Source organism: Bubalus bubalis, chromosome 12 (genome assembly GCF_019923935.1).
Source record: "Bubalus bubalis isolate 160015118507 breed Murrah chromosome 12, NDDB_SH_1, whole genome shotgun sequence".
Lineage (NCBI taxonomy): Eukaryota > Metazoa > Chordata > Mammalia > Artiodactyla > Bovidae > Bubalus > Bubalus bubalis.
Genome location: NC_059168.1, coordinates 104,522,319 through 104,528,318, shown reverse-complemented (window position 1 = coordinate 104,528,318; position 6,000 = coordinate 104,522,319).

Sequence of the window (6,000 nt, the reverse complement as noted above, 5' to 3'; positions counted from 1 at the left end):
CGCTGCTTCGCCTGCACTTGCTCGTTATGAGACGGCTTCTCCCCCGAACCCTCACGAGCCAACCCAGCCGGGTTCAGAGTTTCCTTCTGCAGCCCCCTCACCCCGCTCAGTCTTCACAGAATTGAAGAGATTAGGGCCCTCCTCTGGATGAGGCTTTGGCTTAAGGGAGTGTTGGGCCAGTTTGATCCTCTATCCAGACCACCCGAACTTTCTCCGTACCAGCAGGAAGGCTGTCTCTCTTTCTTACCATCCGTGTGATCCCTGGAGCAGCACTGTTAATTTCCTTCAAGCGCGCTCTTTGCCTTCACACCTTGGTTAGGTGTTTGGTGCAAGAGGCCTGGCTCCAGGCCCGTCTCAACTCTGACATGCCTTCCTCACTGAGCTCCACCATTTCTAGCTTTGATTTAAAGTGACAGATGAGCAGCTCTTCCTTTCCCTTGAACACTCGGGGGTCATGGTAGGTTCTTAATCGACCAAATGCCACTGCTCTTGCGTCTCGGGGAAAAGGGAGGCCGGATGAGAGGGGAGAGGCGGGGGATCGGCCGGTCGGTGGAGGCATCAGAACACACGTTTGTCAGTTCAGTTCACCGTCTTACGGGGGTGCAGCTCGTGGCTTCTCAGATAATGACAAGAGTAACACCAGAGGCCACAGGTCACCACAACGGATCTAACAATGATGAAAATGTTTGAAACACTGGGACAATTCCCAAAATGCAGCACAGACACACAAAACGAGCAACCGCTGTTGGGGAACAGGCACCAAGAGATTCGCTAGACTCGGGTCGCCACTGACTTGCGGTTTGTGAGAAGCACAGCTTCGGCAACAAAGGGAAGACAACAAAACGCGCTCTGCCTGTTCATGTCCACGACGTGAAAGGGTCAGTCACTCAGGCGTGTCCGGCTCTTTGCAGCCCCAGGGACTGGAGCCCGCCAGGCTCCTCTGTCCGTGGGATTCTGGCAAGAACACTGGAGCGGGTTGCCATTTCCTCCTCCAGGGGATCTTCCTGACTCCGGGATCGAACCCAGGTCTCCCACATGGCAGGCAGTGTCTCTACCAGCTGAGCCACCAGGGAAGCCTGATTTGTTCCACTCATCCTGCTTTCCCCCCAACATCCTCCTCTGACCCGGGACCCCACCCAACCCTGAGTTCTCACATCTCCGTGGGCTCCTCTGGGCCACAGTTTCTCAGACTTCCTGTGCTTTGATGACCTTGACAATTCTGAGGAGGATTGCTCAGGGATTCTGTGGAAGGTCCCTCAGCTGGGATTTCTCTGGTGGTTTTCTCATGGTGGGCCTTGATGGGGGGGTTTGGGAGGAAGACCCTGAGGGAGGTGCCCTATTCATGCCACTGTGCCGGGGTGCAGGCCGGCACCAGGACGCATCACCGCTGGCGCTGGCCTTGACCCCTGGCCGAGGTCGGGTTTGCCAGGCCGCACCCCTCCCCTGGACCGTTCCTCTCTGTCTCCCTCCCCCGGCAGCCTTCTTTACAAGGCGGTCACTGGGCACAGCTCGCATTCGAGGATGAGGGCTCGGGTTCCAGCTCGTGGAGGGGAGCACACACACAAACCCTCAGGGACTCTTCTGCAGGGAGAGTCGTCTCTCATCCACCACGTGTTTATTTATGCAGTCGTGTGTTTATGCGAGAACAGGCTCACGGGTATTCATGTTGTCCTTGGAGTCATACTCCAATCCGACGTTATTGTTTCTGTCCCAGCCCCGGGTGTCCCGGCCTCGTCCGCAGGGACCGTGCTGGTCACACCCTCTGTCCCCGACGACTGCTGGCGTGCTCCTGTGGTTAATGCATCCCTTCACTTTCACTTTCTAGCACAAGAAGATGCTCCTGGCTCATTCCGGCCGTGTCCGCCCAGCCCTGGCATGGTCCCCCGCAGGACCCCTGGTCCTTGCCTTCGAGAACGGTGTTAGAAACCAAGATCTGGGTGCCGGGGTGCTCAGGGAGCAATCCGGCACTCGCAGTGTCTCCCGGCTGACAAAGCAAGGAAACCGCGTGCACGCCACACGGGCTGTCACACGTGATCCCACGTGTTGCCACGCAGCCGTCTGTACTGAGCTAAACCTGAGTGCACGCTGGGTCTCCAGCTCTCATCCACCACCACGTGGGTCCCTCTCAGCCCAGCAGCGACACGCCAGGGCCCTCCACCCAGCTGCATGGTCGTCTCAGTGAAGACGAGCAGCACCAGAGAGCAGAGCCGTCCGCCTGCAACCCCAGAAACAGCTTCATCACCCCAGGAACAGGCTCCCACGGCAGCACCCTTCACGGCCAGTTTTACAGACCCCAAAGCTGCTAGCTCAGCCGCTGTTGCCTCCACTCCCTCAGGAAGGTTGCCCTGCCAGTCTGCAGGCCACCCTGGGATTCTCCTGACCTCCCAAGTAACTCTCTTTGCAGACAGTAAGGCTCACTGAGCAGAAAGGCCATGTGGTTTGGACAAGTACAGCGTCAGGCTCCCGCCAGAAGAGTTTCACTGCCCTAAAAGCCCTGCATCTCCCCCACTCGCAGCCCACTGGAACCGCAGACTTGTTTACCATCTCCAGAGTGACACCTTTTCCAGAATGCTGCATAAATGGAATCGTGTAGTTTCTCTCTCAGGCTTTTTCACTTAGCGATATGCATTTGTGATTCATCCGTGTCTTTTCGTGGCTGACAGCTCATTTCTTTTTATTGCTAAGAGTGTTCCACTGTCTGGAGGAACCTCAGTCTGCTTATCTATTCAGTTACTGAAGGACATCTTGGTTGCTTCCCATTGTCAGCAGTTATGAATAAAGCTGCTATAAAGGTCCGTGTGCCAGGTTGGGGGCGGACATACATTTTCAAATTGGCTGTATCAACACCTATAGCTGCGGTCACCAGGTGCTGCTGAACTTTGTAAGAAACTGCTTCCCAGAACATGCGACCTCCACTCTCAGGGTGCAAGGGAGGCCCCCCCATCTTGAGAGCCCTGTTGCGGCAGCCTCTCCCCATTCTGCACTCTCCAAGGGCCTTGGCAGCTAAGAGAAGAGCATGGGCCCCTCGCCTAGCCCGGGCCCTACCCCGCCTCCTGAGGGCTTGGCAACGGACGGAAGGGAAGTCCACAGGCACCTCCACCAGTCCCCACCAGCCCCTGGGGCCCCACCTGTCCTACTGGGCAGCCTGGAATCCAGGCAGGCGTCCGGGTGGGCTCACACCTGGCCCTCCCCGGCAGGCACCCGGGCCAGCTCAGGCAGGAGCGCCACCCGGACTTCAGGGGCCTGAGTCCCACTGCTGGAGCTGAAGGTGGGCCGCCACCTCTTCCCCTGGCCTGTTTCCTCCCCGAACAACGGGGCTGCTCATCGTCGGTGATCACGGCTCTGTTCCGCGCCTTCATGGCCCATACTCACTGTGGCTGTCCCCCGTCTGCAGAGGTGAGGCTGAGGCCCAGGAGGGAAACGCTCTGTCCACCCACGTCCAGCTGGGGGCGGACTCCGGGCCCAGTCTCCCGAGCCTCGGGCCTCCCAGATGGCCCCGGCAACCGCTGCACCGAGAGGAATAGGAGGACGGAGGCCCGACCTGGGGGGCAGCTCAGAGACCTTGGGCGCCCCAGGCAGAGTGGGCTTCCGAAGCTGGGTGGGCCCTAACCCGGGGGCAGGGGACCCAGCAAAGCCAAGCCCGGTGATCGTGCCCCTGCCTCCGCCACGAGCCCCTCGGGGCCGTGGGCCAGGATTCCCTAGACGCTCCTGACCCACGTGTGTCTCGGAAGCATGAGAACCAACAGCACTCCTCTGGCGGGACTGGGTTTTTTCCAGCCTCGCTCGTTGGGTGCCGAGCGCCGGTTCCCAGGCTGAGTTGGAGTCTGCAGCCAGCCCCCAGGTTAGGTCAGGGCCCAGGGGCCCTGGTGGGATAGAGAGCCTCTCAGGGTGGAGCTGAGGAAAATGACCCAGGAAGTGGCGACCTCAGGGTCTTTTCTGGATGACTGAGGTCTCGCCCACCTCGGGACAACAGCCCTGGGAGGTGGGGGTGTCTGTCCCTGCCGGGGGGACGGGGAAACTGAGGTCCAGAGAGGACAGGCCCGTAAGTGTGGTCCGTGAGTGTCCGTGAATGAATGAGGAACCAAGGCCCCCACAGCCCGGGATTCCCACCCCCACTGGAGGCTCTGACCTCCCTGGGACTTTCACCGTTAAGGGCATGAAACGCTGACCCTCCTGGTCCCCCGGCCTGGAACTGGCCCACAGCCCCGACCTCCTCCAGATGTGGCCCCAGACTAGAGGTGGAGGGCTCCAGACCCCACGCCTGCCAGGCCTGTTCCCCAGGTGACGGCCTTGTCGTCCCAGGAAAATGACCCAGGAAGTGGGGACCTCAGGGTCTTTTCTGGATGACTGAGGTCTCGCCCACCTCGGGACAACAGCCCTGGGAAGTGGGGGTGTCTGTCCCTGCCGGGGACGGGGAAACTGAGGTCCAGAGAGGACAGGGCCCGCCCACTCCCAGTCCGGGCTCAGCGCGCAGTGGGCTCGGCTGCCCAGCGGGGTGGCCCCACTCCGCCCCAACCCCGACCCTCTGACGTAATCGGACGGGGGCGTGGCCTGGGCCGCGGAGTTCCGAGGCTCCCGGCATTCCAGGGGCCGGGAGTGGGGCACCTGCCCTGCGGGACGCACCCGCGCGGCCTCTGCCCTGCGCGTCCAGCAGGGGGCACTGCTGCCTCGCACCGGGGGCCACCTGCGCGGACGCGTCTGTTCCCCGAGCTCCTCCAAACGGGGGTCGGGGGCTGGGCCGGCCCTGCTTCGGGCCCTGCCGTCCATCCGTCCTTCCGTCTCAGGACTCCTCCCCGGGGGTGCGGCCCCTCCAAGCTGCTCTGGGGCCCCCGCATCCTCAGATGGCTTCTGAGGCTGGAGGGCAGCTGGGTGAAATGGCCAGTCCACTCCAACTCTCTGAGCCCTCGAGATCGTCCCCGCCCAGGGACAGGAGGGATGGGAAGTCCGCGCCCAGCCAGGCCGGAGGGCAGCAGCAGCCCGCATTTCAGCTGGGGGTCAGCCCTCGGCACAGCAGAGGAGCCCCAAGCGCGGAGGCAGAGGAGACCGCGTGGGTATTAGGGGGCAGAGGACGAGAATTGCCCTGTGCTCCGTTTCCTGACGCCCTCCACGCTCCAGCCCTTCCTGCCTGAGGTCTCAGCCCCGCTGGCCGCCTCTGCTCAGTTCTCATCACTTGCTGCTGCCGGGCTCAGGCCCAGTGATGACCCCCTGCTTCTGCCCTCTGCGTCCCCTGCTGGGTGTCAGGGCCTCTCTGGGGGCTCACCCCCTCTTCCTAGGACTCCCTCCATTTCCCACACAGGCCCTTTCTCCAACCACACCGCTTGCCTGGCAACAGCAGGGCCCACTCTCTCCTGTCACCAGGCCCCAGCACCCAGCTTGGAACCTGCCATACGGGGATGCCTTGCACAGTCCCGTCCAAATGCCCAACCTCGCCTCTGAGGTACCCCAGCCCTGCTCGCTCAGCCCGTCATCACCGGATCCTGAGGCAGATAAACTTATCAAGCCCAGCATCTGTGGTCCAGGGGGACTGCCCTGGGCCGGGGTCACCATGGCAACTGAAGCAGCAGGGGGGCCAGGAGCCAGATTGCCTGGCAGTGGCCGTGGGCAGCTCAGGGCCTCCGCATGACTGGGGCCCTCCAGGGGCACAGCGCTTGGCAAGAGGTCGGGTGTGAGCCCTGCGCCCCGGACTCCTCCTCCTCTCGGACCCCTGCCCACTGGCTCCTCTGCTCTGCTCTTCCAGGATCGGCGCTCCAGCCCAGGGGTGCTACCTCGGGCCTGCATCCTGGACAACATGTGGGGGGCCCTCAGCCTGGGGAGGTCGTCTCAGCCATGGCCCTGCCCTGGTCTTCCCCAGAGACTCCAACAGCCCCTCAGGCCCTGCAGCCATCAGAGGCAGCCCTCCTCGGGGTCCACTTACTCCTGCCAGACGCCCCTGCAGGGTCTGCCCATGGAGACTGTGTCCAGAGCTGGGCCAGGGCCTGCTGAGGCCGGGGTCAATGGCCA